Source organism: Aristolochia californica, unplaced genomic scaffold (assembly GCF_029961685.1).
Source record: "Aristolochia californica isolate CCGP_79_NKW_82.1479 unplaced genomic scaffold, dmAriCali1.0.hap1 SCAF_16, whole genome shotgun sequence".
In the NCBI taxonomy this organism is placed as follows: domain Eukaryota; kingdom Viridiplantae; phylum Streptophyta; class Magnoliopsida; order Piperales; family Aristolochiaceae; genus Aristolochia; species Aristolochia californica.
Window position 1 is genome coordinate 19364170 of NW_027181837.1, and position 16719 is coordinate 19380888.

General features: G+C 38.2%; 1 pseudogene; it reads left to right on the forward strand.

Moving 5' to 3' along the window:
* The first annotated feature begins 5099 nt into the window (after positions 1-5099).
* LOC137953651 (probable 6-phosphogluconolactonase 2) lies at positions 5100-16232 on the forward strand (annotated as a pseudogene).
* Positions 16233-16719: the final 487 nt, after the last annotated feature.

The following is a 16719-nucleotide window of genomic DNA, read 5'->3' on the forward strand; positions in this document are numbered from 1 at the left end:
TCTTTTCTTTTCTCTTTCTCTATCTTCTTCTTCTTTTCTTTTCACTTTCTGTACAAGATTTTAGGTCATGTACCAAGTTGACATACAAAGTTAGTGAGGTTAGTAGCTATTTATCCTACTTTTTAAAGTCTTGTATATGTATCATGCATGTATTAGTATTCTATACTCATTATCTCATTAATTTGTTTCAAGAAATTTGAATATTCTTTCTCAAATACCTAATTTAATTATGTCCCATTGCAAAGTAAAATCACTTTTTTTTTTTTTTTGTTCTACAATGTAGTAAAGGTTTCATGCTAGAGTGCCAAACTTCACTTGCTAGGTGGTGCATTTGATAAAGAAGGCAAATTTTCCTCTTTGAAAGATTTGATTAGATTTGAGATCTGGATTATGATTTGATTCAAGTTTAATTCCAAATTTGATTTGATTTGAGATAATCTCCTAATAGAGAAAGATTGTAATCCTTTCTAATTGGCATGAGTAGCACGTAATTAGTATTTCATTCCTGTTTTAAGTGCTTATTTAATATAGGATAGTAACTTCCCTTTCTCTCTCAGTTGAAGATCCTCTCCAATTTGATTTTTGAATTCATGTGTGATAAAAGTATGAGATCTACCTTCTATGAGACAATATGTGGTCTTATCTTTGATAGAAGATTTATGATAGTTTAATCGGGAAGTCTTTGAGAAGGAGTATCCACTTTGATAATCTTATCAAACCTATATCCTTGTAGTATTAAGTCACCCCATTATGACTAGTTCATATAATTAGTCCCATCAAGTACATTTTTCTTTAGGGACTCAACAAAATTATGTCGACTACTAGATATTCCTGTCATCCAAAAAATATTTCAATATTTGGGAGAACATACATAATTATACAATCATTTCAGCCATCTAGTACTTCTATTTATCCTTTGGGGATTCATGAGAGTTACTAAGCAAATCATTCCACACATGATAAACAACCAACAATATCACAAACCAATAAATTAATTCATAATTACCCTTTGAGGATTCATATGAATTAATTTACAATATATTAATCTAATTAAACAATTCTCATTACCCTTTGGGGATTTTGCTAATCGTATAATAAAATTAGTATAACTCATAAAACAAATTATACTCAAAATAAACTCACATAAAATTAATTTAATCTATACAAAATGCATTACCCTTTGTGGATTTTGCAAATTATATAATTAAGTTAATTTTCACATACTAATACATAAATATATAATAAGACATGCAATAACACAAATTATAAATACTTCAAATAGCCAAATAAATTCCAAACAACATGGAAATTTTATTCAAAATACAATTCTGGGTAAAAATAAACCCTTAAAACACATTCTGGCTCATTATATTAGCAAAACCCGATTTGGTTCATGGTTATGGGTTATTACCGACCCGGACCGCACAAACTTGCACATGGGCAAGCCTACACCAGCAGGCCCGCAGACAATAGCCCCCACGCAACAGCAGCCTGCACACAGTAGCCCGCACCAACAGGCCCGCGCATTGGCAGGCCCGCCTGCGGCGTGAGAACCCAATAAGCCTAAACTAGGTTTATTTCCATTCACAAATAAATAGCCAAAAAGTCCAACAAAAATATGAAAAAATATAGAAAATTAGAATCTATCTCTATGATACCAGCAGATGCATTTTATTTGTTGGACTTGATGTCTAATAATAATAAAATAAATATCATAAAAATAGATATTAAATCCTCCATAATTCCATTATCATGAAAGCCATACATATTTCATAGAATTGAAATAAGAAGAATAAAGAGTGTACCTTTCATCTCGAAGAATATAAATAGAACTTGAAGTGCACAAGATAACCTTTGATAATTTGTTTACAAGTGATAAGCTTGCTCCCGTTAAGCCAGACTGGGTGTGCAAATAGTCTTAGCCTCACTTGTAAAACCATTGAGGAATTTATAGATTTCCAAAGGGTGTGACACTAATAACTATTTATAAGGATACATTCCCTTAGGAGAGATATATCCTTTGAGGAGAGATACATCCCCTCAAGAAAGATACATCTCCTTATGCCTAAAAGATGTGTCTAGTCAATGCATCCAATGAATCTACATCTACAGGGAGATGTGCTGACCATTATTCACTGAACATTTAATGATAAAACATCTAAAAATGGGCCCACACCACTAAAATCATGATAATTTTATTTTATAAATAATATATTTAAAATCATAATTCAAACAAATTTATCATAGAAATGAGTTATGGGGTTTAGATAACATTTGCACCGAGCGTATGAGTACACATCCTATTGCAACCGTAAAATAAGGAGTAAGCTAGAATTGTACTATTCATTCATGCTGATTTCGAATACTAAATTCTTGAACATAATTGGAAGAGTGAAGAGCATTTAAGAACAGACGAAGAAGAGCATCAGAATAAAAAAATCACTTCTGGGTTCAACAAGAGAGTACAATTGTCGAACAGGTGGTCCTTTTCTTTCTCTGCTGTTTGGAGTTTTAGAGTTGTTTTTAGAATTTTGAGCAGTGAGAGGATCTAAGAATTATTTCTTTGTTGCGTCACAATCGTGGGATGTACGTGTATGCAGCTGGTAGGTCAATTCTCTGCTGCTTGTTGAGAGTTCATTAATATCCCAATGGATTAGAATATAGATTTCAATATACCCATCTTCGGTGCTCTTCCTCCGGCAAACTTGTATCTTTTTGTAAAGTCATTGTTTATGACTCTTGTGTGTGGTAAAAACATATGATTACGACACATGTAAACGGTACTCATGCATAACACAATCTTTTATGTGATTCGTCAAACGGAAACAGTAGAGGATTTTATTTGGGTTGAAGATTACAATGTAATAAAGAAGTTTATCTGTTACAATAACAGCACAGTCCCACTGTCTCTCCCTACTGTCTCTACCAGTAATACCTAGAAAACCTCACTGCAACGTTTGTTTGCAACTACTACTACTGCTGCATGTGCCAACAACTGTTGCGTCTACCTACTGCCAATGCTGCATCTGCCTGCAGCCACTAGAAGACCTCCCTGCTACAATGACTCCCTCTGGAATCAACGGCGAGCTTCCACGGCTCTAGCCTCTGGCAACTGCGAGTCCACGACTCCAACCTCTGGCAACGGCGAGTCCACGACTCCAACCTCCGGCAACACGGCAAGTCTCCACAACTCCAGCCTCTGGCAACGGCGAGTCCACGACTCCTACCTCCCACAACGACGAGTCTCCACGACTTAAACCTCTGGCGACGGCGAGTTCACGACTCCAGCCTCTGGCGACGGCGAGCCTATCCTCTCTTTCAACACCGGCGAGTCCCGAGGAGACCAAAACTCACTACTTTGTCTTCCTAGCAAGACCAAAGCTCACTGCTTCGTCTTCCTACCGAGACCGCCACTGGAAGACCTCCCTACTACAATGACTCCCTCTGGAATCAACGGCGAACCTCTGGCAACGGCGAGTCCACGACTCCAGCCTCTGGCAACGGCGAGTCTCCACGACTCCGGGCTCTGGCAACGACGAGTCCACAACTCCTGCCTCTGGCAACGACAAGTCTCCGCGACTTCAACCTTTGGCGACAGCGAGTCCACGACTCCAGCCTCTGGCGACGGCGAGTCTCGCCGACTCCAGCCTATGGCAACAGCGAGTCCACGACTCCAACCTCTGGCAACGGCGATCCTATCCTCTCTTTCAGCACCGGCAAGTCCCAAGGAGACCAAAACTCACTGCTTTGTCTTCCTGCCGAGACCGAAGCTCCTGTTTCATCTTCCTGACGAAACTCTCTCTTCCAGCGACGACAACAGCATTGCCCGATAGTGCTCACGGCTCCTCTGCCTGCAGCCACCGGAAGACCTCCCTACTGCAATGACTCCCTCTGGAATCAACGGCGAGCCTCTGGCAACGAAGAGTCCATGACTCTAGCCTCTAGCAACGGCTAGTCCAGACTCCTGCCTCCGTCAACGGCGAGTCTCCACAACTCCAGCCTCTTGTGACGGCGAGTCTCCGTGACTCCAGCCTCTGGCAACGGCAAGTCCACAACTCCAACTTCTAGCAACGGCGCATCTATCCTCTCTTTCAGCACCGGCGAGTCCCGGGGAGACCAGACCAAAACTCACTGCTTTGTCTTCCTGGCAAGACCGAACTCACTGTTTCGTCTTCCTGCCGAGACCGAAGCTCCTGCCTCATCTTCTTGACGAAAATCTCTTCCGGCTACACGGCAGTGCTCACGGCTCATCTGCTGTATCTCAGAGCAGAGTCTGGAGCGGCTCCTCTGTGCTGCCACTACAACACCGAGAGTGCCGGTCTCTCGGTTTCGGCAACGGCGTCGGAGTTCCGAGCTCCGGCGACGGCAACGGCGTCGAGCCCGAGCTCCTCTGTTTCGCTGCGTCACTCAGGACGACGCTGGAGGTCTCTCAGTCGACTCTCTGCTTCTTCTCACCAGAACAGCGTCGCTCAGCAGCTCCGACAACGGCGTCGACGGCGAGCCTCTGCGGCAACGGCGACGACGATGGCACCGGCGTCGTCTGTGGGAATCCGAACCCCCTCTCTGCTCCGACAGCACCGTCGATGCTTCACGTGTCCACGCGTCGTCTCTAGGCCCTCTGCCTTCCGACAGCGCCAAGATCCGAGCCTACACGGCTCTCTCTTCTCCGGCAACGGCGACGACTTCGCTCGAGCCTTCTCGCTGCTTCTCACCGAAGCGTCAATGGCGGACCGAAAGTTCCCCCCCCGCTTCGTCTTCCTGGCGCAGACACAGGCACCGATACGAAGCGGGGGAGAGAGTTTCGAGCTTCTCTCTCTTTCTCTTCCCCGGCGCCGAGCGTCCACGGACGCTCTTTTCCACAGCACCCACCGACTCCCCGAAATATCAACGGGAGGGAAACTTAATTTTCGTGGCGTGTAACACACGCAAAACAGTGACAAAAAGTATCAGGGCCCACCTCTCTGGCGCTGGCCCCGATACTTCGTCAAATTAGCATTTGAATTAAGATGTCTTTTGGTTGATGTTTGAGTTTTCTGTCTGAGCTAAATTATTGGCCTACTCTTCTACTGGTTGTACTGCTTTTTCTTTGCATCGGAACATATAAAAGGAGGTTGTTTGAATTTCTTCATCTAACCAAGTGAAACACAGTTGTCTCGTTTGATTCCGTGCATCTGTATTTGTTCCTAAAAATGAGTATTCAGGCCGAGTTGTATTCTTAGTATTTACTTTTGTTCAGAAGTATCATTTTTTCCCCTCCCAATTAGCATTAATTCCGTTGTTGTTTCTGTTCGTTTAACTTTTTTTTCTTACTGTTGGAATGAGTTCTCGATCGTCGTTTGACTTGCTTTACGGAATCGTTGAGAAATCTGCTCTTTGAAGTTGTTGGCAGAATTTAAGAACAGTAACTAATTCAGCCTTTTTCTTTTCTCTTCACTCTATTCCCAAATGTTCCAATTTCTCATGGTTTTGAGATGAGGATCATTCAGCTCTAATGGTAAGTTGATTATTTCCAATTTCACAAGATTTTGTTTTTCTTCAATTTGCAGTTCAGTTTGCTTTTGATAACAGTTACATTTCAATTTAGATTTCTATGTTGAATTTGATTGCAGTCTTTTTTTCTTAATTGTTTGTTGGCCAGAGCATGAAAACTACATGCATATTTATCTATATTCTTCGTTTTCCGTTTTCTCAGTTGTTGCCCTGTGTTTCAAGTATTTCTGGATTTTGCTTTGCAACTGTTTCGCTTATCTGGTTATCTCTCTGACTAGTTTTGCATCTTTCTTCATAATACGAACATTAGTATTTTTCTGTTGAAGCATGTCTTAAAGATGGCTGCTTCTTTTATTTACTGGTGTCCATGATGATAACATTATTGTGCATGTGCATATATTGCATAGTTTCAAAACAATTTGAGGTTTGTTTGTTTGTATTTTGTTTTATTGTCTGTTCCAAAGGCGTCGATTCTGTTTGTCACTGAATTCTCCTTGACAGATTCTTTATCTCTTTTCTTTCTGAGAACTTCTTTATCTTTTTTCTTTAAAAAAAAATAGTTTGTATATATACATGCATTGACTTTGCCCATCTAAATTGAGTAAATGTTTTTTAAGAAAAGGATCTCTTCGGCGTTCTTGATTTAACTATTTAATTGGGTGGGATTTAATGGCTAACTTGAATTTTCTTACTAAAAGACTCAATTTTAGAGAAGTTTCTCTTTACTTTTCTGCCACTTACTGATAATTTTAGATGTTCAGGGATTAGGTTTGAGCTTAGTTATAGTTCTTCTCCGTTCCAATTGTATTTGGCATGGTTATCCAGTTAAAACAGTTCATCTTCTTTCTGTCATTGAGACATTCCTGGTGCTTGTCTGACTGCTCTTTTTGTGTTTAAAACCTCAAGTATTTATAATTTTATCACTCAGTTGTCTATTATTTGTAGAATTCAAGTCTTCCTGATTACCTGAAAATTATTTAATTAACAATGTTTATAATTATTTGACATGCATTTCAATAGTTAACAGTTTCTTATTGTGTTTTGTATGTATGACTCAGAAGTTTCTCTCTTTTTCATTAGAAACCTTCATTGCATTCAACAGTGATGCTGGACTCAGTGATCAGAGAGACTCAAATTTACTTAATATTTTTCTCCTTCATTTCAATTTCTCCTAGAAAACCATGGAAGTGTTTTTTGTCATTTTTTTCTGCTTCAAATCTCCACCATCTCTCCCGGAATCTGATATAATAACAAATTAATTCAGGTTTTTTGCTTGTGATCCTGCATGTGGGTCAGATCTGGATCTGCATATTTAACCATGAAGCACCATTCTGCTTAACTGAAAGCATATGAGATTATCATCAACATATTCATTTTCGTATTTTTTCACGTTTTTATTAATACTACTCTTTACTCTTTTGAATTTTAGTACTAGAATATTAAATTTGAGTTAATTGCAATCAGTTTTGCATTCATTTTGTTAACATCCTTTTTTACTTTTAACTGTGAATGTTAGACTGTAGTTTCTTTTGAGATTGTGCCGGTATGATTGAGGACATGAAAAGAGATTACCTGTTTCTGCTCCCTTTAACTTCTAAAACTTATACTTAATTTGCTGAAGGTTAGGATTTTTTTAATGTCATATTTCAAATCTGAGTTATTCATAATGCTTATCCTTTTTACCTTTTTTTCTTTAAGCAATCTGTTTTGTATTAGAGGAAAAGGAGGTTGGACTCAAGTCTGGCCATTCTTGGCTTCACCTAACTTTTTCTTCATTAAAAAAGTCACATTTATTTACAAGATTGTCATTTACTCTAATTATATTTAAAAAATTGTCATTATCTCCAATTTATCATTGAAAATGATACGCAAAAAAATATCTAAAATGAACATCAATCATGAATGTGTCAGATAAGAAATAAATATAAATCAAGAAGAAATGAAGTTCAACTCAAATTTTGATAGTTAAATTAAAAACCAGGTGCACCTAACTTAGATGAACCTAGGTCCATCTTCTTTTCTTCCTTCATGCTAATACTTCCTTCATACCGATACTGATAGATTATCTATGTGAATCTTCTTTTTTATGTATATTAACGAAGCTTGGTTTTGCCATTGTCTTGATAGGGCTTCTCTTTGATTTCTAGCCTCCCAAAGAATGGCTTTAGGTGGCCGTGAGGACAGAGAGAAAGTGAGAATCCACGAAAATTTGGATGACCTAGCCACTGGCCTAGTTGATTATCTTGCAGAACTATCAGAGATATCTGTGAAAGAGAGGGGTTATTTTTCCATTGCCCTATCTGGTGGATCTCTTATTAGCTTAATGAGGTACTTGCTTTTCTTCTTCACTGGTAAGTATCTGCTTGGGCTTCTTGTAAGAGATTTTGGTTTGTTGGAGACAGAAACTCTGTGAAGCTCCTTATAACAAAACTGTGGATTGGGCAAAGTGGTATATATTTTGGGCTGATGAGAGAGTAGTAGCGAAAAATCATGCTGACAGCAACTATAAGCTGGCAAAGGAAGGTTTACTTTCCAAGGTAACAAGACTTGATTTTCTAGGACTTACTATTCACAAAAAGGAATTCTTGGGCTTTGGGGCCAAGTTGGGCATACATGTACCAGATATACTTTCTAGGATTTTGTTACTCTTCTGATGCCAGGACCCTCAGTAGTACTTGAATTTACGTCAAGAGCTGTTAAAATTGCTTTTGAAATATTCACTCTAGCTTGACCTGCTTGGAAGCATATCCATTTGGCAGGTTCTTGGTTATTTGCATTCAACAATGACATTGAGAGTACATTTTGAGTTTAAGAAGTTGCACCTATTTACAATTTTAGATGGTTTCCTTACCATTATAAGTTACTTGGAAGGGTATTTGCATCATCTGACTTCAATAGGAAGCATGTTTGCTGTATATGGATCAATCATGTCAACCATGTTTTGGAAGCTTGTTTTTTCTTTTCTCTTTTTGGGTTAGCTATTCGGAAGCCTTTAATTCACATTATATATAAGTAACGTAACAAAAGTAGAAGTAACTTGCATGCTTAATTCTGTGTAACAACCTTAAATTCATAGTATCTGTAAGTAATAGGACTGAAGTATGACTAGTATAGAAATTTTACCTATTTAAGTGGCAATAATAAGAGATCAGAGTGTGTGTAATTTGGAAGACTTTAATTCACATTGCATATAAGAAATAGAACTTTAAGATGAAGATCTCAAAGTTCAATAGTAAGATGCGCTTGTCAGTGGCTGTTGATAGACCTTTAAGAAATAAGGCAAGGCCAGAAATAAAGGGTGGGTGGAAGTGTTGTGGATGGAAGTGTTGTGGAAGGAGGATGAATTACGATTGAGTTGGCAATTAGTAAGTAGAATAGGGGTAGAATTATTTAACCAACCATAGTAGTTGAAACAAGGGAGTGAATGTGATTAGATGAATCATGAATCCAGTCATCTACTTTGTGCTTTGCATCATTCCCTATTTCCTTTCTCATTTTTTCTATCATCATGATAAGTCCATTACATCCCATTTTGTGAATTTAAAGAAGAGTATGCATCATTTGGACCATTCTATTGTTTGAAACTTTTCTCTGTTTGTGTAGTTCTGAGGTTTCTTCATTTCTCTCCTACTTTGGTTTGTCTATTTCTTCTAGAAGTTGCATACTTGGAACTTATTAAGAAGGAAACGTGTGAGTGTTTTCAGCTAGTTGCACAGGGAAAACAATTATTCACCATTTTCATGGATCGTGACCAGCTTGTGGGGACAATTATCTTTGTCAAAAAATTCTTTAGTTTTCTAAGTTGGGTGTGAAAATTAGAGAATATTGCTACAATAATCATCAGGACTATTAAGTACTCGATTATAAAAGCTGCCTGCTCTTTGTTTGGTGGGTACTGATTGAAGCCAAAGCCACTGTTGTGAGGTGTTGACACGCACAATTGTCAACTAGACCTACTGCCATGAAAAGTGTAAAATAGGTAGATAGAAGAAGAGTTAAGAAGAAAGAAGAAGAAATAAGAGGAAGAATGAAGAAGAGAGGACTGCGTTGAGCAGCTGACTCGATGGGAGAGAAGAATTTCCCCCATTCTCTTTTATTAATTTCAATCAAGTGATATTTTACAATTTAACAGAAATGCCCCTCATAAGAGGACTTATACATCAATAAATAAAAAGAGTTAAGCAACCAGAATTTTCAAGTTCAACCACACCAGTCATTAACTAATTATCTTGACAACCTCGACTGCAATATTACTGAACTACCCAAACATGAAATTATTGAACCCGTGACTTCAAAGCCTCCCCTTCAAATTGGAGCATATATGTCGTATAATCCCAACTTAGTACAAAAAGTACTGAACTTTTACTTCCCAAGAGGCTTTATGGATATATTACAAGTCTACTCAATGGTCCTGACGCAAGGGGTAACTACCTTGTCACTAATTATTGCATCTCTCACAAAGTGAATATCAACTTCTATATGCTTTATTCTCTTGTGGAAAACAGGATTACTGGCAATAAAGATGCTACTTGATTGTCACACCTAAGCATGAAAGGGTCTTCAAAGATAAATTTAAACTTGTTTAACACTAACTGAATTCACATAAGTTCGCTCATGATATGAGCAATTGTTTGATAGTCTACCTCTGAACTAGAATGTGCCACTATGTTCTATTTTTTACTCTTCCAACTAATGAAGTTACCTCCAACAAAATAATAGAAACCAATAGTGGATTTTCTATCCAATTTAGATCTTAGCATAATCTACATCTGAGTATTACTCCACCTTGAGGTGATAATGAAATGTATTCAGTAGCCCCTTGCCCGAGGCTCCCTTCAAATACTGTAAGATTCTCTCGACTGCTTCAAGATGAACTTTGCAAGGAGACTCCATAAACTAGCTTACTACATTGACAGGAAGGGCAAAGTCAAGCCCTCATTATGGTTGCATATATTAATTGTCTAACCAATCTTCTATACATAGTCTTGTCTTTCAGTACAAGGTTGTCATCTCCCCGAAAATTCTGACTAACCTTCATAGCAGTCTCCACACTCTTAGCTCCTAATAAGCCATACTCGTGCAACGTGTCAATAATATACTTCCTCTATGATAATACTACACTTGCTTACTTTTGGCCACCTCAATCCCCAAGAAATATTTTAGGAATCCAAGATCCTTGGTTTGAAAGTGTTTGCTTAGATATGTTTTCTTTTCTTCAATCCCCTTTGTATTCCTTCCAGAGAGCACAATGTTGTCTATATACCCAACAAGTACCATACTCCTAGATGCTCGATGTAAAACAAAGAAAGAATGATCACAGTGGTTTCTCACAAATCTAAAGGTTGTGGCAACTTTGTTAAATTTATCTAACCAAGCACTTGAACCCTATTTCAAATCATAAATAGATTTATGTAGTTTAAAAACCTTCCCATTCTCCCCTGAGCAACACAACCATGATGTTGGCTATATAGACCTTCTCCTACAACTCACCATATAGGAACGCTTTTCTAATATCTAGTTGAAATATAGGCCAGCCCTTATTGCAATTGATGTCAAAATATGAATTGAACTCATTCGAGCCTCCGGAGAAAAGGTGTCAAACACATCTATTCCATATGTTTGGATGTAACCCTTGGCCACCAATCGCTTCTTATAGCTTTCAACTGTCCCATCAATAATTTAATGGTATTCGCCCAACAACACAGTGGCATCTATAGGAGGATGAACTAAGGTCCTAGTGTGTCGAGTTTGTAAGGTGTCTATCTCATTATCCTTAGCTTTCTTCTACTCAGGAGAAAACAAGGCATCTTGCATTTTAGTAGGGATAGAAACAATAGACAACAAAGTTGCAAATGACCTGAATGTTGGAGACAAACTATGAAAGAAAACATACTTGTTTATAGGGTAGTTTGTCCCTTTTCTTTTGGCAACAGGAAGATTCAAATCATCAAAGATAGGATCCCCAAGCTTGGAGGAAGATGGTCTAAACATATTAGAGGGAGCCATACTTGGAGCTAGATGTTATATCTCACTGTTGGACTACTGCTTGTGTACCTTTTTTGTTGATATACCTACGAAGGTTTATATTGAATAGAATTGGAAGGTATAGTGGTATTATCCATAATTGGAAAAGGTATATGATGCACAACAACCACTATGGGAAGAGATGAAGACTCAGATGAGGCAACGAAAAATGTTGTAGCTTTAAAAAATGTCACATTTGCTGAAATATAAGTTCTTTTTGTTAGTATGATCATAGCATTTATTACCTTTTTGAGCACAAAGATAACTAAGGAAAATACAATGTATAGCACAAGGAGAAAACATCATTTTGTGAACCAACGGTATGACCAAAACAAAGTGAACCAAACACCAGGGCATAACATGAACCAATGCACAATCTGGCTTAAGCACTTGTAAAGGAATTTTTCCTCTCAAAATTGAATATGGCATTTTGTTAATCAAGAAACATGATGTGAGCATGTCATCTCCCTCACACAACTTTCGAACATTCATCTGGAACAAAAAAGTTCGTGCTGCTTCCAGTAAATGTCGATTTTACATCCACAACCCGTTCTGTTGTGGGTATATACATGATGATTGATGAATAAATCTCATGAGAAACACAAAACAAGGAAAACTTATGGTTCATGAACTCAAGACCATTATTTGAACGAAAAAATACTAATGAATGTATCAAATTTGAGTTTTTATTTCATTGATAAAAATTGACAAATACATAAAAAACTTCAGATTTCTCCCTAAGGAGATATACTCAAGTGAAGCCACTACAATCATCTATAAATGTTAAAAAATACTGAAAACCAAACAGGTTGGAAGTCCTACAAGGACCCCAGACATTTGAATGTATCAAATTGAATTTGACTATGGCTACTACTCAATGGAAAAGAACTTTTGTGGTGCCTCCCAAGTTGGCATGATTGACATTGAAAAGATGAATCTAAAGGTAACGTAGGAAGGAACTAACGTTACTTCAAAGGAGATGGACGTCCCAGTCATAAATCCCACAAGGTGTCACAAAAGCTTCCTTGAGTGTTGTTTGTTGATTGTCTCGAATGACATGCAAATGATATTCGCTTCCTCTCTCATGTCTGCAACCAATCACCTTCCTTGTTTGTAAATCCTGAAACACACAATAAGAAGGAAAAATGTAACAAAATGGTTTAATGACTTAGTGAGTTGGTATACTCACATTAAATTGACTGAAAACTTAGGAACATATAAGACCTAAGATAGAAAAAATGATATGTTGGGTGAACAATACCTTCACCTATGACAAATGAAAAATACCCATTTGCTAATTAAACTGAAGACAAGGATGACGTACCTGAGATATGGTTTGATACCCCAAAATCAATAATTCATGAGGACTGAGGAGACATGTAGTTTAGACGTACTTGGTGTAGCTAGAGTGGCATTTGCTGAGGATTAAGTGTTAGCCGCAATAGGAATAGAAGAAGAAGCAGGTGTGAGTTGGCCCAATCGATGAAGAAGCTGTTGAAGTTCATCTTGTGAGCTACTAGTAGATCCTTGGGCACTTCCAATGCCTTCAGATATAGTGGAATTGGCCCATGGTTGTTTTCCAAATTTATCCATGGACTTTTAAGAGCTATGATTGGATCAACCACAATGTGTACATTTTCTATCCTACAAACCATGGTAATGACCTCCACCATCACAACCACGTCCTTGACCTGCCCTCCCGCTCTAGATGTCTCAAACTGAATGGGCGTGGTGGATAGGTTAAGGGCAGTAGCATCTGAAATTTTAGTGTCCTTGTTGGTTTTGGATACAATTGTACTTTCAGCTCTAATCACCCTATTATAAATTTTCTCGAGTGTTGGGACATTGTCATCTGCCAGTGTTGGTGCTCATAGAGCCTCATAACTCAGGTCCTAATCCATCCGAAAATCTAGCCATTGGAACCCGTCCTTTTTCTCGTATTTTTACAAGGTCTCTTGTAAAAGGATGAAGCATTGCATTTCCTGCAACACTCCATGCATTTCTGTGAAATACTCTATAATAGTCTTTTCTCCCCCACTCTTTTTTTTTATTATTTTTTTATTTTTTATTTTTTTGTGAAAAGGTGTAAATGTTTATTAAAAGAGTGAAGATTACAATACCTGGCTAAAAAAAAACCTTCCTCCACAACAAGGTGTTGGAGTGAAATGCCTAATTTAGCCTGAATATCTGCTAAATGATTAGCTGATCTAGGAATGTATTTCCAATTACATTGCAATTGAGAAATTAAATTACAAATATCATAAAAAAGATTACAGTGCCGCCAAGGAGGTGTAGAGGACTTCTCACACCAGTTGATAACGATTTTTGAGTCACCTTCAATGCAGAGAGGGCCCACCAGATGTTGCTTGAAAAGTTTTAGCCCATTAAACAATCTAGAAAGTTCAGTAGTGGTAGAGTCAGACCGTCCAATTGGCCCAATGTAGGAGAAAAGAAGATTTTCATTTTCGTCATGGATAACTCCCCCATACCCAGCGGGGCCTGGGCACCTAGAAGCACTTTCGTCAAAATTTAATTTGAAATGTCCCATTGGAGGAGGGGCCCAAGTTTCCATAGCTGGAGGGTGGGGTGGGTATGCCATATTAGCTATTAACTGCCAATTTCCTCATAAGTTGGAGCCTTTTAAATTTCGAAATTCTTTACGCGTGAGTATCCACGTAGAAACTTGGCCCACTATTTTTTCAATAAGAACGTTGCAAGGAAGAGATTTTAGACTGAATTTGCGGTTATTTCTTTCCTTCCATAAGGTCCAAACGATATGACCAACGCAGCAAAAGATAAACAATTTTCTGAGCTTAGGGAGATGAGCACTAGTGACAGTGAGGTTTGTGGATGAGAGATTCTGAGAAGGGCAATATTGCTCTCACTAAAGAACTTCACATATAATTCGTGGATGCGAGACATATTGCTCTTCTGATAAAAGATCAAACTCGAGAACCTTCCACATATCTTTAGTAGTTTCACAACTAATTACCTAATTATCGACATGTGGCTGCATAGAATTCAACATTCAAGTTTGGACCTGATGTTCCTCTGATTTTCAATCTTCAGTTATTATATCAAGAGGATCTTCTTGTATAAGCTTTGGTTTCCTCTTAGCTATAGCAAAATTTCTTAACATCAAGTGACCAATTCAGATAATTCGACCAATTTAACTTAATCGATGTAATCTGAATATAGACTTTATTTTCTATTGGCTCAGCATTCTTAATGGGAATGATTACTGCTCCAATATCTGCCATAGTGATGCTCAACAGACAGCAACTATACCAGCAATAATATCAGCAAACAAAACACCTTACAAACAAAACCTATCAGACAGCATTAATAAAAAGACTTAAAGCAACCAGAACTTAAAAAGTTCGACCATGCCAACCATAAACTATTAATCTGGACAGCCTTGACTATAATATTACTGAACTACCCCCCCCCCCCCCCCCCCCCCCCCCGCAAAGACATAAAATTACTGAAATACCCCTGACTTCTAACAAAAAGGGCACTGATTAGGGCAATAAGGCAGTGGAGATAAATAATTCTTCCTCCCATGTTTCAGGAAAGAGATGCAACGGGGTTGACATTTAAAACAATTTGCAGATTTTATGTCTAGAGATGATTCAAACAACAAAAAATCTAGAACTTCGCACTAGGTACTTATTTGTAGGAATGATAGTGAAGTTTATGGTTTTAATTGTTCTTTTGATTTATAATCAAGATCCTTTTTTTCTCTTTTCTGGTAACTGGGCCAGGAAGTGGGTGATTTTGCTCAAACTTTGATTTAAACATTGACTATCTGTTTCTGATAGAGGTCCTTGACTCATCTTTTTTTCTTAAAAAAACTAGTTATGCTTGTCAGATTCTCCACTTTGCTGAAGCTTGTTATGCTTTTCTTCAGGTGCCAGTGGTCCCTAGCCATATGTATTCCATCAATGACTCCTTATCGGCGGAGGAGGCTGCTGATGAGTATGAGTTTGTTCTTCGGCAGCTAGTGAAGACTCGTACAGTCGGTGTGTCCAAGACAACTGACTGCCCCAAGTTTGACCTGATCCTACTTGGATGGGCCCTGATGGTCATGTGGCCTCTCTCTTCCCTCAGCACAAAGCCCTTGAGGAGAAAGATGAGTGGGTCACCTTCATCACTGATTCCCCCAAACCCCCTCGCGAGCGCATAACCTTCACCCTCCCTGTCATCAACTCTGCCTCCAATGTGGCTGTAGTTGTGAGTGGTCGGAACAAAGCAGAGACTGTTCATCAAGTATTTGACAATGCAGGGTCTGATTCTTCATTGCCGGCTCAGATGGTCCAGCCTACAAATGGTAAGTTAGTATGGTTTCTGGACAGTTCAGCTGCTTCAAAGCTTGATGGAACTCAAAATGCTGCTGAGTAGGGCCTGTGGTTCAAGAATTTTGTATATGTGTATCTAGTTGGCAGAAATGGGGAAACAAAATCTCCTTTCCCATTCCTCTTTTCCATGTCTTTCAATCTTATTATTTTGTCCTTTGCCTTGCTTTTTGGTCCCTTTCGGCCCTAAGGGGGTTTTTTGATTGTGGTTTTGTTCAGAGAAGCCTAAACAAAAGTGCCTCAGAGGGAGGTCTTTGTGAGTCTCTGGTGGGGATGTGGGAATGAGGAAAATGGGCAGGTGTAATGGAAGGATAGTTTTTTTTTTTTCAATGTTATGTTTATATATTTCCTTTTTCCTGCTTCTCCTTGGTGGGTCAGCTACAATGTTCATGATTCTCATCTCTTGTTATGCAAGCAACAATTAAATTTGGCCCCGTTTGTGTGCATTTGTCTAGACAGAATGCAATTCTGCATGAGTAAAAATTTACTATAGATTTGAATAAAATAAATTTGATATTAATAAACATAAATAGTTACTATTTGTTGGCTTCATGCTTAAGTATGAAGAAATATTACAATTTTATATCTAGGTAGAGTCTATGAAGATTGGAGAATATGAATAAAAAATTAAGTTTAAAATAGTAGTAAGTTTGTCTTCATGTAAGAGTCCTATGTTTCATTTTATTATTAGTTGTATTTAAGGAGTTATAAGGATTTATGTATAGAGGGGTATTATTATAATTTGATTTTATTTTCACTTAACGCCGAGAGAGGGGTCGAATTCTAGCCCTAAATAAGTGTTCTCTCTTTGGTACTCTTCCCCATCTCCTTAATGCATTTCTCACTTCTC